Source organism: Aythya marila, assembly GCF_965140915.1.
Source record: "Aythya marila genome assembly, chromosome: 18".
Taxonomy (NCBI): Eukaryota; Metazoa; Chordata; class Aves; order Anseriformes; family Anatidae; genus Aythya; species Aythya marila.
In genome coordinates, this window is record NC_139059.1 from 4,225,392 (window position 1) to 4,240,642 (window position 15,251).

Here is a 15,251-nt window from a genome sequence, read left to right on the forward strand (position 1 = left end):
CAACGCATAGAAAACTGAATATAAAATTGCCTGCACATAATTGAGTGCTGACTCACCCTCCGATTAGGGTAAATGGTGCAGTGTTCCAGGGTGTCTTGGAGCTCTCTATAGTCTCACAATCACATGTGAAATCTTCTGATTGATTTTTCTCCACTCCACTCCAAGCAAGCTTATGTTTCATGCTCCAGTTGGGGCTGGATGCTACAAATCCATCCGCTGTCACAGGACATCTTTCCCCTGCTCCGTTACCTTCATCAGTTTTCTGCTGAAGCTCTCATCTTTCATCCCGGCTGGTGCAGTTCCTCCCTTGTGATTTTTCCATCTCCTGGCTCTCCATATTCATAGCCGCTCTTCAAACTCCAACTCTTACCTCGCCAGTTTCTAAGGCTACATAGCTGTGAATGTTTTCTCACAAAGTGTTTTTCCATAAATTCTCACAACTTCATTTCAGTCAAATCTGGGGCTGCATCACTTTACATACATGCTCATAGCAGACCATTTGAATAAAAGCACCTGCAAACACAAGCAAGCAAACACAGCCCCAAGTATTTTAAATGGAGATCTATTTTCTTGAAAACGGCCTCATACTGTAAAACTTCATTTGGAGGTATCAGTGTGTGATTATCCTTAAAAACTGAATGTTTTTTGGTTTCTGAACTGAAGTGAAAGAAGAGTGATTTTAAGAAGCAATGCCAGAACAGAACGATGCAATGCCAGCAGTGAACCCCAGGCTAAGAGCTCTGTGCAATGAGACAAACCAGAACCTGTGCCCTTGGGTCATCTCTCTTCTGACTCCACCACTCAGGTAGTGAAAAGAAGGAGTAGAAGAAGGGCCATGACCTAAATAATTGGAATAATGACAATTATTAGCCAGCAATCCCACCTGGGGGGATTTGCAGGTGACACCAGCCCTGAGCTGAAGGAACCAGGAGTAGAAGCAGTCCCAGAGGTGGCAGGGTTTGGTTGAGCTTTCATCTAACTATGAACATCTTTCTTGCTGACTGAGGTATTTCGTTAGTTGCCACTGAAAATCACATATGGAAAAGGTTGAAATTTTACTTTTTATATAGGACTTGTTTAGTATCAGGTAATAGCTCAGAAATGAAGAGCAACTTGGGCACACACCTCAAGCTTAGGTTCTCCACAAGCACTTGTAGCTGCACAGCCCAGCCTTGTTCCTTACCAGGAACTGTAGCTTTTATTATCCAGTGATCAATCACGCCTGCCTCACCCCCAGAAGAATAGATCTCATTTATCTCCAATGACAGAAAGATAATAACGTGATTGTTCCTTCACACCCAGAGACTGGGCGTCTACTACCTACAAGTTCTCTTCTAAGTTGGATCAACTTTTCTTCAAGGACTTCCTTCCAGAGAGTAAAAAGAGGCTCAGCTGAATTGTGTTTCCTGATACCAATGAGCCCCCAAAATAAAAGAGTAAAATTCATTGTAAAAAGCACTACAAATATGCACAGAGAATGTGAAATTCAGAACTGATCTAGAACAGGGCCAGAATCAAGGATCTGATCTCTTCTGGTCAACACGTAACAGTGCTGTATTATTGCAAAACACAAAGAATTAAAAGACAGAAGGAAAAAAAAAAAAAAAAAAAAAAAAGAAAAGAAAAGAAAGAGAGAAAAATGAAAAAAAAATGAATAGAAGAAAAGATGGTCTGAAACCTTCAAAAGCAGCAGCAAAAAATAAAGCGCCCATGGCTCCCCCAGGTTGGTGCTCCCAGCCCAGGCCACCTTGGACAGTCCTCTCTTACGAGAAGCTTATTCTCAAAGGGGAAGACACCAGGTGCTCAAGCTCAGTGTTCCCACCCAGACCTTTCCTGCTAAGCGTTTGGCACCAGCCTGCCCAGCTGTCAGCCAAGCGGGGACAGCAGAACCGGGGCAGCACCAGGTGGCAAGCCGAGCGTCGCAGCGGGTCTCACGGGAGGGCCAGGGGACACGCAGCGCGGAGCAGCATGGGCTGACGTCTGTACCACTGCAGCCACGCCAGCGACTCCAGCGTGAGCAGCGTTTAAACCCTAATCTGCAGCCACTGGTGGGTCGCTTGACGGCAATTTTCCATTGCGCTGCTTGGAGAGGGCAGAGCTGGGAGGCCGGGGCACCCTTGGCTGGAAGCCTGAGCTAATTTTGCAGTGAAGATAAGCCCTGGGGTAGAAGTTCTTTAAAGGGCTGTGACCAGGCTGTGTCTCACTACAGGGGACTCGGAGCAGGCAGGTGTTTTCCCCCTTCAATATATAGAAAATATAAGGTGGTCAGGGTCAGGGTCAGGGTCTCCAGCCTAAACGTGCTGGAGAAGCAGGGCAGAAGCAGCTTGTGTTTCTGATCCACCTGGCTGTGGAGGTATTTGAAGAAGCAGCAGTGCCCCCATAATCAAACAGGAGGAACTGTGCTGGTGCTGCCCCAAGGCTTGTGCTCTAAATGATAACTAACGAGGGTAAAGTCACTGACAAAAAAAAGCTTCCACAGAATCCCTTTCTCAGGCCTTTGATTTTACTGGAACATGCAGAGCAGTAAAATTCACATAGCCGACGGGAAAGCCATGTCCTAGCCTGACCCCACTGCGGACAACAGCAAAACAAAGGGGCAGCAATCCGGGGTCACGTTTGGGGAGGATCCATGATTCAGCATGTCCATTTACTAAATCTCCTTTAATTTGTCACGGAATGAGGGAGCGGGGCAAACACCTGCAGCTCCAGGCTGCTGCTTTATTGCCAAAAGGTAGGGCACAGACAGTGACGAGTGCCTGAAGAATACACGAAGCTCAATTAGGACAGTAGGTCAGAAAGAGCAAGGTGATTCATATCCAGGACATACCCAAACAATCCACAACAATGTGCAGCAATCCTATAGAGCTTTATGTCTTCAAAGCATCCACAAACACCCTTTCCTTTCAACGGCGCTAGCAGGTAACAGGCAACGGGGCAGAAACGCATGCTTGAGACCTGCTAATTCATGGAGAAGTTGAGCTAGCTGGGAGGAAAAGGTTTCCACTGGCCCTCCAGCAACAGCAGGGAGTGAGACAGCTCTCTCCTGGTGGCAGCTGCCACCGCTGGCTGGTCTAGAAATCAGGGGATGTGGAGGGGCTGAGATTCACAGCCAAAAATTAATAAATGAGGTATCCAGGATTAGTAGCTTCTTATAGAGAATGAGCTGCATGCAATTTTCCCAGGAGTAAGCCACAGGTTGTGGCAGATCAAGTTCAGGAGTGCTCGGCTCCTTGGTGAGCACCCTGACAATGCCTCCGTTCAGCTGTGCAAATTGTATTTTATGTGCTTGATTGTGAGTTGCTGGGCAGTGGGATGTAATTTTCCATGCTTGCATTTGGCTCTCAGTTTTACCTTGACAAGTGCTTGATAGTTTAAGCTCTGTCAACACTGTTTCACCTCTTAGAAAATAATAATTAAGAAGCCTGGACAAGAAGTACACATTAGTACGCAACAATTCGGTGATCAGCTCTGCATTAACCTCATCAACACCGCTTACTACTCTGCAGCAAAATGTCTTTTCCAGATTTACCTGAAGACTGGAATGTCAGAAAAACTCAGGGATGCAAAACATACGCTTGGTTGACTTTGATCTCTCTGTAGACAAATCTTTTAAAGTTTAGATCAAGGAATCTTTTAATGAAACAAAGAAATTGTGCCACTTGTATCAGTTCCAGATATAAATAAATCAGCTAGAAATAAACAGGAGCAAGGCAAACCTAAAGGAGACAGCCACACTCTGCAATGTCAGTCCAAAGTGACTGTCTGATGGATGATAATATGGCTGGCTCAGAAAAGAAGTCAGAGTTTAAAAGTCTTGCTGCCAGCCATCTGGCAAATCTTCCAAAATACACTGCAGTAAAAATTCACTGAATTGCTACCTTTTTTTTTTTTTTTTTTTTTTTTTTTTTTTTTTTTTTTTTTTTTTATCTCCTGCTATCAAGACAGTCTATTTGTTTTTGAGGCATAGTGAGGATTTTGAAATCTCTGCTAGGACTCCCTCCTTGGGGACTCACTGACACCCTCCCCACAGCCAGCTCATGGTTCCTTCCCCCCACCAGCCTGCCATCTTCCCAAAGGAGCGATGCTGTTACACATTTAGGGTGTCACTAAGGCACTCAGCGCATCCAGCTCTATTCAGGCTCTTAGAGATGCACCGTCTGTTTGTAACTCACAGGTCCCATCCCCTTGTGCCTCAAGGGGGGCAGAAATTTGTAGCAGCAGGACTTGCAGCACAGCCACCCCCTTGCTCCAGAAGCATCATTTCTTGTTGCTTGAACTAAAAGTCAACCCTTCATAGTTCTAAACAGTATAGATCTTATTTCATATAACTGAGTAATTTGGACTCTGTAATCACAGAAGACAATAGTAAATATTACCACTAACCATTCCTAATAACCCATAGCAACACAGAGTGCTAAAAATCTATGGGCACTTAAAAAACAACAACATCATTTTCCATTCATTTTGCAGATTAAAAATTACTTCACAGAACAGGCTGCCATGCTGAGTGTTAACAATTTTTTTTCCCCCTGTTTCATCAGCACCGCCCACCTGGACCATAACCAGCTGTAATCTAGTCCGTGACCCTCCTGACTTGATATGAAGCATAATGGCTTGGGGCCATCGTACTGAGAGTACAGGAATGCACGCAGCCCCGACACGCCAGCCCAGAGGCAGCTGGAGATGCTGTCTGGTGACCAGACACTCCTGGGTTACAACTCCCTTACAACTCCTGGGCTGTAACATGGACTCAGTAAAAGCTTTTTGTAGCTTAAACAATCCTTGATGCTGAAACTAGAGTTAACCTGGGCGGTGAATGGAAGAGATCATCTCCTCTGGAAATAAACCCAGGGAATAGAAGAAGGGAGAAAAGCAGGAAGATAATCAAGGAGAGGGACTCCTTGGGAGGGAAATTTAATTGAAAATACGCACTGATGGGAAAAAGAAACACAGGGGAAAAAAGAATTGTTGCATCCCCTCATCACTACTAATCAGGTCCCGGTCCCCCCTCAGCTGCCAAACACTTATCATTTGTAGTTCTCAGCCTTCTTAGATAGATGGGGCTAAGCAACAGAAGCTGTCTCTTAGCAGCCTTCAAGCATGTCTCACCTTTGTTACAGCTAGTTCTAGTCATTTTTAGGCAAATTGGTTTTGTTGTTAACCTGGGTTTGATTTTAATTTCACCCATGTACAGCAGTAACTTGTTAACAAGCTGCTCCAGGAGATCTTTATAGGACAGTAGAAAGCAGGGAAAGGAAATAATTACAGCATTTCCACCTACAGTAGTCTGCTTCAGGGCAGGTATAAATAGATCCGTTAAGTGTTTGTTCACTTAAAAGAGAGTTCAGCCTAACTGCTTTTTCAATTGCCAGCAGCTGAATTGATGGCTTGTTTTTTTTTTTTTCTTAAAAACGAGGGCAAAGATCATCAACTAAATATCGCCCTCCCTTCCTCTAGACCGCAAGTAGCGTTAAAGAAGTTTCAGAATTTTTACCAAATCCAGATGTTGGGTGTATAAAATGCAGGCAATTTTTCAAAACCATTATATTTCTTTGGGAAAGGAAGGCTAATTATATCAGAAAGCTCAGTTCTGCTTTGGAACAGAGGAAATTAATGGCGGAAAAAGAAAAACAACACAACAACAACAAAACCCACATTCACATTTCATTCAGCTGGGGAATCCGAAAAGCTTTGGATGGCTTCATGCGCACAGTAGCTCTCTTTAGAGTCCCACCACAAGTTTTGAGGAAACACATGCTTAAGTGTCTGAAAACGCCCCGTTTCTGGGCTGCAGGAAGCCCAGGAGCAGAGCAGGCACAACACAACACAACACCAGCTGGGGTGGGATGGGGATATATCAGGCCATGTGGGGATGGATCTGCAGGGCTTGCTGCTCCAGCATCCCAGAAATAACCTGCCTGGCTTGGAGAAGAGGAGAAAGCCTCTCCTCAGGGACCAGCATGGGAGGAAGGGGAGGAAGAGGAGTGGGTGGCCCATTTGGGTGCCTTGGACCCATCTCCCCCAGCACCATCCACTATCCCATGGCTCCAGGGCCCCACCAACGTCCACCTTCCCTGTGCCAAATTGGTTAAATAAACCTTCCCCGCCACAGGCTCTCAGCAACGAGATAGACATCATTTATGCAGTCTCCTCAGTAGCTCTGCTAATGGGCCAGTTATAATGGCATTACGGGGGCTTTCCAGGCAAATCCGCTGCACTCTGCCTGCGGCCTAATGCGCTGAGGCCTCGCCTCGGCGCACCCGGTGATAGTCCGTGTGCACACAAAGCCCGTCCTCTGCCACTGCCTATTGTTCCAGCTGCAGGTGCTATATTTAACCGAACAATAGCTAATAAACAAAAGACGTTTTAAGTGGTTTGTGGTGTCTGCTGAGCACCCGCTGCCCTTTTTGTGTTGTGCTCTGTCTTCAGTCCTCACGCTCAGGTCTCCCGGGTTCTATTCAGCTGCAAAAGCCCAAAGCTACAAGTGAGAGGAATAAACTAATCTGGTGGGGAAACAAAACAATCGATGGCTCACAAAAGCAAAAGGGACAAATATTTGGAAAGGAAAAAGCAGAACAAATTCAAATATAATTGTGAGCCCTACCACAGGAGTGCTGTAGAAGCAGTGAAGGTTCCTCCACACAGGCCTCAAGCCAGCCGCCTTCGCAGGTGCCAAGACTCAAACCTGTGATTCCAGGTAGCGCTAATAAATTTGGGTTTGGAATAGAATTAAACCACTCCTCTGCATGCCTGGGGATGTGACTCAGAGCCGCGGTCCTGCAGAGCCGCCGGAGGTGCACGTAGGCAGGAGCTGCGGGCACCCAAAGGAGGCGAGCTGTGCCCGCCAAGCTGGCAGCCTGAAGCGGGGAAGGAGCTGCCCCAGGTTGCTCATGGGGAGCTGGCTGAAGCAGAGATTTCCTCCACTGACGGGCTCCAATTCAGAGATACAGCTGTTGTCAGGTGGTTTTTATTCCTACGCTCAGGGGGAGGAAGGCGATAGTATTTATTAACCTGATCGCAGGCACCGAAGCTCGATCCTCACTCCAGATATGCAGGCAGTCATCAGAGCCTGTTGTGTCTGCATGAACGTCCTAATCCTGACTCTGCTTTCTGAATACATAAAGCAACACATAGGGCCATTCATCCAGGATAGTCTTTTAGGTGGCTGCAGAGGGCAAGACAGTATTTGTAATATAGAGAACTCTATGGCAAGCTATTTTAGTACCATAGGATCATTAACATTTTTGAATGTCTGAGAAGCTGCTAACATTTATAACATTTTACAACCGAGATCCATTCTCCCAAATAGAGAAAGAGCTCATATTTTTCACATACACTGTAGATATTGATAATTTTCTCATTTTCTGATATGACAGGGTTTGGGGATTTTTTTCCCTGCTGAGACAAGATGACTGACAGAAGGAGATGAGAATTTCTCACAACGAGAAGCAATGCATTTTTACACAGCCAAGGCTAGAAGAAAGCAATAATTGTCCCAAGACACAGGCACAAGTCTCCAGAGCGGGTGGTGATTTATTTCAAGAGACACCGCTGACAAAAATGCCAGGCATGCTTTCCCAAGCCAAGACGCAAGCTGAGATTGGCCAAAACACCACCTTGCCCTGCCTCCTGCCCTGCTGTTGGGCGACCCTGTTCTCTTGCTCTCATATAGACATGAGTCTTCTTCCAATATTTGACAAGGCTTTGCAGCTGCCTTCACTCTTCCAGTGGTGCACACAAGCTAAAACAGCCTCCTCTACCTGCTGTCCTCCCAGCCTCCTCTTCCAGCTGTCCTCTGCCTCTTCTCACTGTCCAAATCTCAAGTTTTTCTGTGTTGCTCCTAATAGCTTTGATGTATGCCAAGTCCCATCCTACTCATCCCATTAAAGCCCAGACCTTTCACAAATCTTTCCTGCATTGATCTTCCAGCCAGCTTTTGTCTCTCTTACATCTAGGTTCCCTCTGCTTGTACATGTATTTCTCTGTCTGGATCTGGGAATAGTTCTGCTTCTATTGATGCTACCAGATGCAGGGCCTTATATTTTATTAAAATCCTAGGGGTAAGAATGAAGACTTTAAAGGTATAGATAGATATCTTCTGCTTTGACAGATGCAATAGTGAGCATGACTGCTCCCTGCAATGGTAACACCTGGGGTGTCACAAAAACCTCAAGAGGCTGATGGATATCACAGACAGCCTGATGCTTATCCCATGCTAGACACTGGCTCGAGAGAGACATTTCCATGTTAGATACCAGCCCCAGAGAGACATATTCATGGCATCCCTGCCCAGGAACACTGACTTCACCTACCAGAGGACAGGCAGTGGCTGTCCAAGGCTGTGCCACTTGCTGTAGGACAGCAGGGCCAGAGCTCTGTCTGTGGTGGATCTACCTTCTGCTCCTTTTCTGCAGCCACACTTCAGTCTCAGGTGCCCTCAGACCAAGACCTCGGTAGAATGGTCCTGCTATGAGCAGCCCCTGCAGGCAGCGAGTGCTAGAGCACCAGGGGTCCAGGGACACGGGCTCTGAGCAGGTCTCTGATTTGGAAAACTGCACAGCATCAATGACTTACAAACCTAAGTGTTTGCAAGGCCAGCTGAAAAATATGCCACCATGGGTAAGTGAGGGTGCTTGCTCAGGAGCAGGGCAGAAGAGGGCTTTTAGGCCCAAATCGCAGGGCAGCAGTGAGCGAGCTGCTTTGCTTTTCCTTTTTTCCCCTCCTACTGATTTAGTCTGGAAGAATTTCAGAGGGCACTTTCTCCTGTTATACAGCGATAAAACTCTGGGCTCAATAACTGAGATCTGATGTCTGGCATCAGAGCAATACAAATAACAATAAAAGAAACAAAATAGTGGTGAGTCAGGCTGGTTTTGACTTGGAAAAACATCAGTTATCCTTATTACTCACCAGCTCTGCCGTCTCCTCTGGGGGACTCTGCCGGCCACCGCAGACTCTGCAGTCTAAGAGAGGCTGGGTTGAGCTCAAGCCCTCCTAGGACCCACTTTTTTCCCTGGGGCTGCATGGCACCAGCAGTTTCGTACCCATGCTGTCGGGATCCAGAGTGCACAGACAGTCATCAACAACGCGCACAAGCGGCCTGGTCCCGCTGGGAGGTGATTTGTGCTTTCAGATTTGTATTTATTAATTTCTAGACCGTTCACTTCCATTTTGGCTCCATTTTTCTCTTCAAGTGAAAAATTTACCCCGAATCACAGCGCGTTATTTCCACTTGTCAAGATAAAGGTTAATGAAATACCAGTAACTGCATCACAAATCTAGTTCTGTATCTATCTGAGATTTTTTATGGCACACTAAACTGCACAGCCCATGCTTAGAGAAGTCTGTGATTTAAAAAAAAAATAAACTGTCAGAGGTCAAGAAATTCACAATCAGACCAGCTGAGCTTCTGCCTTTCACTGCTCACCTCTCACCTGGGGGATGGGGAAAAGGCCCTTGCTCAATGGCCACAGGGCAAGACAGCCCAGCACACACGATTCTGCAGAACCACGGTACTTAAAACAGCATTTTCCTTTGCAAACATTGTCTACCTATGGATAATGGTTACTTGGATATCTGCGCACTGTATCAATAATATATGAAGTACACATATATGTATGTACTATCTCCTACTAATACATAGGATTTAGAAACAGCATAACATTTTGTATGTATAGCTGTCTTTGGAGAGATTTGCACCAGAGGTGCAAAGAGGATTTCGCATACTGGCTGCAAAAAGTTTCTCATGCCCTAAACATGAAATGGGGGGTGGGTGGTGGCAGCAGGCAGCACCACAGAGCTGCTCAGCACGGCAGGGCTCACAAGTTGAGAAGAATTATGCAGTGACAAACTCCCCTTTGAAATCCATAGATCAAACCCCAAATTAAATACTCGCCAATACAAAGGATGCACCGGTTTAGCAGCAGTTCACATCCATGAGCCTGCAGGAAGGAAGGGAGGGGCAGCTTTGTTTTCTTCCCAGGGAAGGCCAGTGACTTATGGGATGAGTGTCAGAAACTGCTGGTTGGGATGAGTCATGAGATTGGCATGGGGCGTTTTTCATTAATATTGGCTTGAATACATGCCAAAGAGGATTTCCAAAATTCACAGCCAGTTATTGCTTGTCATAGGGTTAAAAATCCTATAGCCTGTTATTCCACTCCAAGGCATGCAATCAAAAGCCTGCAGAGATTATTCTAAGAAGGTTTGTTCTGTAAATATGTTTTTAAAAAATTTGAGTACAAGTGAAGTTAAAAAATAAAACAAACAAACAAACAAAGCCCACCAACTTCTAACAGAGCAAACCCTCTTACAGAGAATCTTTTCCCTCCCTCCTAGGTGGATTAAAAAGCATTGTTATGAACTCCCAGTGCAGATTTGATTATGGACTAAATCAAAATGCTTTGGAGTTCTTGGAATTCAGATCTGAAGTTCATAGTTTCAGCCTGTTTGCCGCATATGAAAGTAAGATAAAGAGAGGAATGTACTTTTTCTTCCTTTTGATATGCAAAGATTTAGACAAAATACTTACTTTCCAATTTGCTTTTTCAGTAGAAATCACTAGAGATGCTATCAAACATGAAATACCCTTCGATGCCTGAAGAGCTCCTGAAATGATGGATGACATCAAGAGCCAAAGGAATATATACAAAGCAACTGCAGAAAGAGATTCTTAATCACTCTGTGAAGCATGCTGATTCGTTGCTATCTACTTAACTTAAAGGTTTTGTCATCACATATCTAACTTTAAAATGTAATGAACCATTTGGAGAAAGGAGATCTCTGTTAAAAAAATCAGTCCTGTCCCTTTGGCTGAAGTGTGAGCAATAATGCACTTCATCAGATATTCTCAGCAAGTCCCTCATTAAAATGGTAGTGCCAGATGAGACCTAATTTTCTTAACATTTCCAAAGTACAATGCCAGAAGGAAAATATTTAAGATTTTATGTATTCATGAAAAATAGTAAAAAAGGGTACAAGCCCCTCCTTCTGCTAGTTCTTTGATGGACCTCTGCCATTTACAGATATTTTCCTGTTAAAATTGCATATCAATACTTTTTTTAATTAAAAAAAAAAAAAAGCAAAACAAAACTTTTGCCCACTAGATGGCTGTAATTGTTATGGCCATGCTTAATTTTTGGTATCAAATGCTCATCTTTAATAAAGTGCATTCCTCCTTTTTGTTATTCTGTGCTAGATGCTGTCGATCACCAGTGCGGAAGGGGCAGCAATGGGCTTATCACTTTGCACTTTTCAGGGGTTTGTATCCAACATCAATGTTGAGTGGCTTGCTGTGCCATGTCTGAGGAGCAGGAACCCAGCACCATTCTGAAGGATGAACTGGGCATTCATTTTTCATCACCAAAAGGCATACTTTGTTTTCTGATAATAGAAAGAATGATCAAAGACTAAGATCCCTTTTGGAAAGGCTTTCCTGATAGCATGCCATTTAACACAAGCAGCTTGCTATTACTGTTGTATCACAAAAAAATTTGCAAATCTGATGGATGAGAGCCCAGAAGGCAGGATTGAGCATCCATGTCCTAGATTTAGTATCTGAGTTGATGTGAAAAAGAAGCAGGATCTGCTGGAAAGAAGGCTCAGACGATGCATCACAGAGAACACAGTTTCACTGATGTTTGCAAAAGGCCCGATTCCAGGAAGAGAAATGGATCTGTGCAGTGAATTTGCAAAACGTTTGCTGGCTGCAGTGACCCATGGCTGGAGGTTTCCAGAACCTCCACCCAATGGGAACTTCCACGTGGGCTCAGGTGCAGAGAAAGACAGAAAGACTTCGCTGGTTCAGCTAGCAAGCACGAGGCGAATGCTTCAGCTAAACAGAGCCGCTGGGGTATAAACACCTCCAACATGTTTGACAACTCTTGACTACAGATATGTGGAGAGGGAGTTAGCCCTCTTCTCACATTTTAAGTCCAATGCGAGTTTTTAAGTAGTAGGCAGAAGCTTTCACAACATCTCTCCATTAAGCACAAGCCTGCATGGATTCGCTGAGGCATCACTGAATGCCCTGTGCATGGCTTATCCTTGCAGCTTTGCCCTGTTCAGCCTGCAGATAAGCCTAACCTTGATGGAAATTAGTTTTTATTCAGGGATGAGTTCACCTTCCAGTTCAGCACTGCCCAGAAGGCGAGGGATCAAGGTCCATCAGGTTCCTTAAGTGCAGCTTCTCAGCTCAGTGTCTGCAAAGAGGGTTTGTTCCGCAGGGCCTCATAACCAGCCGAGCTGAGCAGTGCCCTGGCCTTGGCCAAATGTACCACACCAATAATGGGTGCATGTCCAGCACTTCAGGTTTTCGGGTAACCTGGAAGAAACAGCACTTCTGGCATAAGAGGAGCTGCAAAAAGATCTGGTTTAGAAGAATTTCGTGACAGCTGCAATGCACCGGTTTAATATCGGTCAAGTAGATAATTCCACTTATTGCTCGCTGTTGCAGAAATACCACACAAAAGTGCTTGGAGGCTACAATTGCAGTCAAACCAGTTGCGTCCTCCTGCTTTAACTGTATTTCTTCCTAAACCAATATAAACAAAGCTCTCTCTTTTGGTGCCCGTCCTCCAAAGGGAGGTAGACCCCCGTGATGGTGCCAGCCCCACACGCTGTGGGTCACCCAGCTGAATACAGCCAGGTCCTTGTTTTGCCCAACCCCAACACTGCCCCTGGCCAAGTTATCGCATGGGGCATGTGCTGTAGGCAGTTTTTCTGCCCTTCCTGCCACAAGTCCAGCCTGGCTAGGTATTTAAATTGAGTTCATCACCTTGCTGTCTGAACACCTTTTGAAATTATGTTAATCAAGAAAGCATAACGAGCCTTCAAATTCAGCTGAACTGTAAGGGTGAAGTGCTCAAGTAACATGGCTCTTACATCCTAAATCCATCCTGATCTCCAGCACCTCTACAAAGTTGTCCCGTGTCTGGAGCACTGAACTAGGCCATCGTACCAGTGTTTAGGGAATGCTCTTAGAGAAGTGTCAGTATCCTGCTCAGGCATCATTTCCCTATCTACAAAACAAGATGGAGCATTTTTGATTCTGCAGCAAAAGCCTTGGAAACTAATGGGCAAAAAAGCTAGGTACGAGTAAGACAGACGGAGGTCCGTGTTACCCTCTCTTCCTATTCCCGTAAAAGTAATTCCTGCCATCATCCTTTGAAACAGTCCAAATGAGTCCCTAAAACCTGGGCACTTCTCTAACGTCCTCTGACTTATCGTCTCTCCTGTCCTCCTGTGCCTGCAGCAAATCTTGCTGAACAGGTTTATGCAAAATAATCTCCATGCAAACATTCTGCAAATAGATCAATTCCACGTCCGGTACCAAACGTCCTATCGGGAGCCCACTGAGCAAACGGACGTCTTCGCTATAAAATTACATACCGGAATGTCATGTAGCATCCTAACCATATAGATTGGAAATAATTTAACTTTCAGCACGGAGTTTTCAGTATTGCAATGACAGCAGTATGAACAGCCACATTTTCTGAGAATTGCAAAGGACAAGTGGTTAAGGTCAGCAGCTTCGCAAGAGTCGTTTGCCTTTGGTGCCTAATTTAAGACTCTCCAGAGCAGATTTTGCAAGGTGCAGATCTGCTGAGGCTCCCAGTAAACTGTGATGGAGTTATGGATGCTTTGCATTTTCTGGTAATCAGCCTGGAGAGAATGCAAGCTGTGCCCGCAAAAACAAAAGTGTGCACAACTGGGGCTGGTTAAAGACCATGACACTCGCTCCTGCAGGCAGCAGAGCTCCTGCCCAGCTCTGTGCTGTCCCGGTGGAGCTCACCCTCCCACCAGCTGCCTTCAAAAAGCAAACCACAGACCACAGAGATTTGCTGGGTAAACAGCGAGCCAGCCCTGCAGTATCACTGCTGTAGAGAAACGGAAAAAGAGCTGCAAGAGGTGCTCCCCACCTGGTGCAGCTCTCCACAGGACGATTTAGGTATCTGGGAGAGTGGCACGTAGCACCTCCCTAACTGAGATGCACGAGGCTGCACCCAAGGGCTGTCTGACCCTTGGTGGAGATATCTAGCAGGGAACCAAAGAGCTCAAGGAAGCTGGGAGTGCCGAGACAGCTCGGGCGGCCGCTCCCTGTGTGCAGAGGGCTGGGGCACAGCCGCTGCTGGCTGGAGAGCCCAAGCCCCGTGGCCGGTGGGGAGGCTCCAGCCTCTGACACAAGGCTTTAGCATGGCCCTGGGGCTGGTCGCCCAACAGAGGTCTGTCCCCTCCTTCAATCTCACCCAGACACTGCGCTGAACCAGGGCGTTTCGTGAGCCTGCCCAACGCGGGGAGCTCGTTTGCATGCTCCCTTTTGGTTTTGTACCATTTCCAACATTTCTGGCAAAAACATTTCCTCTGACTGTTTTCCTTCTAAAAACAGCCTCTTCCAGACAGAGCTGCTCTGCCACCATTTAGCCGGGTAGACATGCGGCTATTTAAAACGCGGAGCTAGAACATTAGCAAAACACTTGTCTGCTTCCAAGACAAGCAGCGGAGGGGAGGGCGCGCCGCTGGGTGCAACCTTGCCTGGCCCCGGGAGGGTTAAGCCTGCGTCATGGTGCCCTGTGCCGAATTTAAGGCTCCTGGGGATGGAATCTGTGACAAAACCTGACAAGGTTTTAGGAGCAGCTATTTCGCAGCCCTGGGTATTTATGCCTTTGGCTCCCAGCTCTTGTGCACTCTGCGGTCAGCGGTTTAATTATTTACCAGGGTATATGCAGCACCGTTCGGCAACAACCATCAAACCCGACATTTTGCTAATGCAAGGGTAATTGGGTTATTTTTCTCCCACCAGCTGAACCCCCAACCCCCCCTATTCTGCTGGGAGATGCAGAGTCATAGCTCTGCTGGCTTGGCTCCCTGCCACCCAACTGCTCCTTTAAAACCCCATACCTCCCATTGAAGGAACTCGGTGTCCTGTTCGCCAGGAGGACGTCAGTGTTTCTATGGAAACTCTTCCCAAAGATTCTCGCTCCGTGCTGCTGCTGCGTATTGTATGACCGGCTTTGTACACGGCAATTCATTATAGAGGCTGTGACGAAAAGGGAGCAGCTTTCTGCCCGAAGGGAAAAGCATTCAAAAAAATAAAAAAAAAAGCCAACCACCACACCACCTTAGTATTAATAAAATAAGCCACTAAAACTGAAGGTGCTAAAGCTGTTTGGTATTTGGGTTATGAATGGAATCTGCTTGCCTGTGCTTCTTGCAGAGAAATGAAAAATACTGTTTCCTGAATAATTAGCTTA

General features: G+C 46.0%; 1 long non-coding RNA gene across 1 annotated transcript in view; it reads right to left on the reverse strand.

Moving 5' to 3' along the window:
- Window positions 1-393: 393 nt before the first annotated feature.
- Window positions 394-15,251, reverse strand: part of LOC309885043 — a 39,269-nt gene continuing 24,411 nt past the window's right edge. Inside the window, exon 3 of the long non-coding RNA XR_014318723.1 lies at window positions 394-513. This is a non-coding gene — a long non-coding RNA (uncharacterized lncRNA). The remainder of the gene's footprint in view (window positions 514-15,251) is intronic.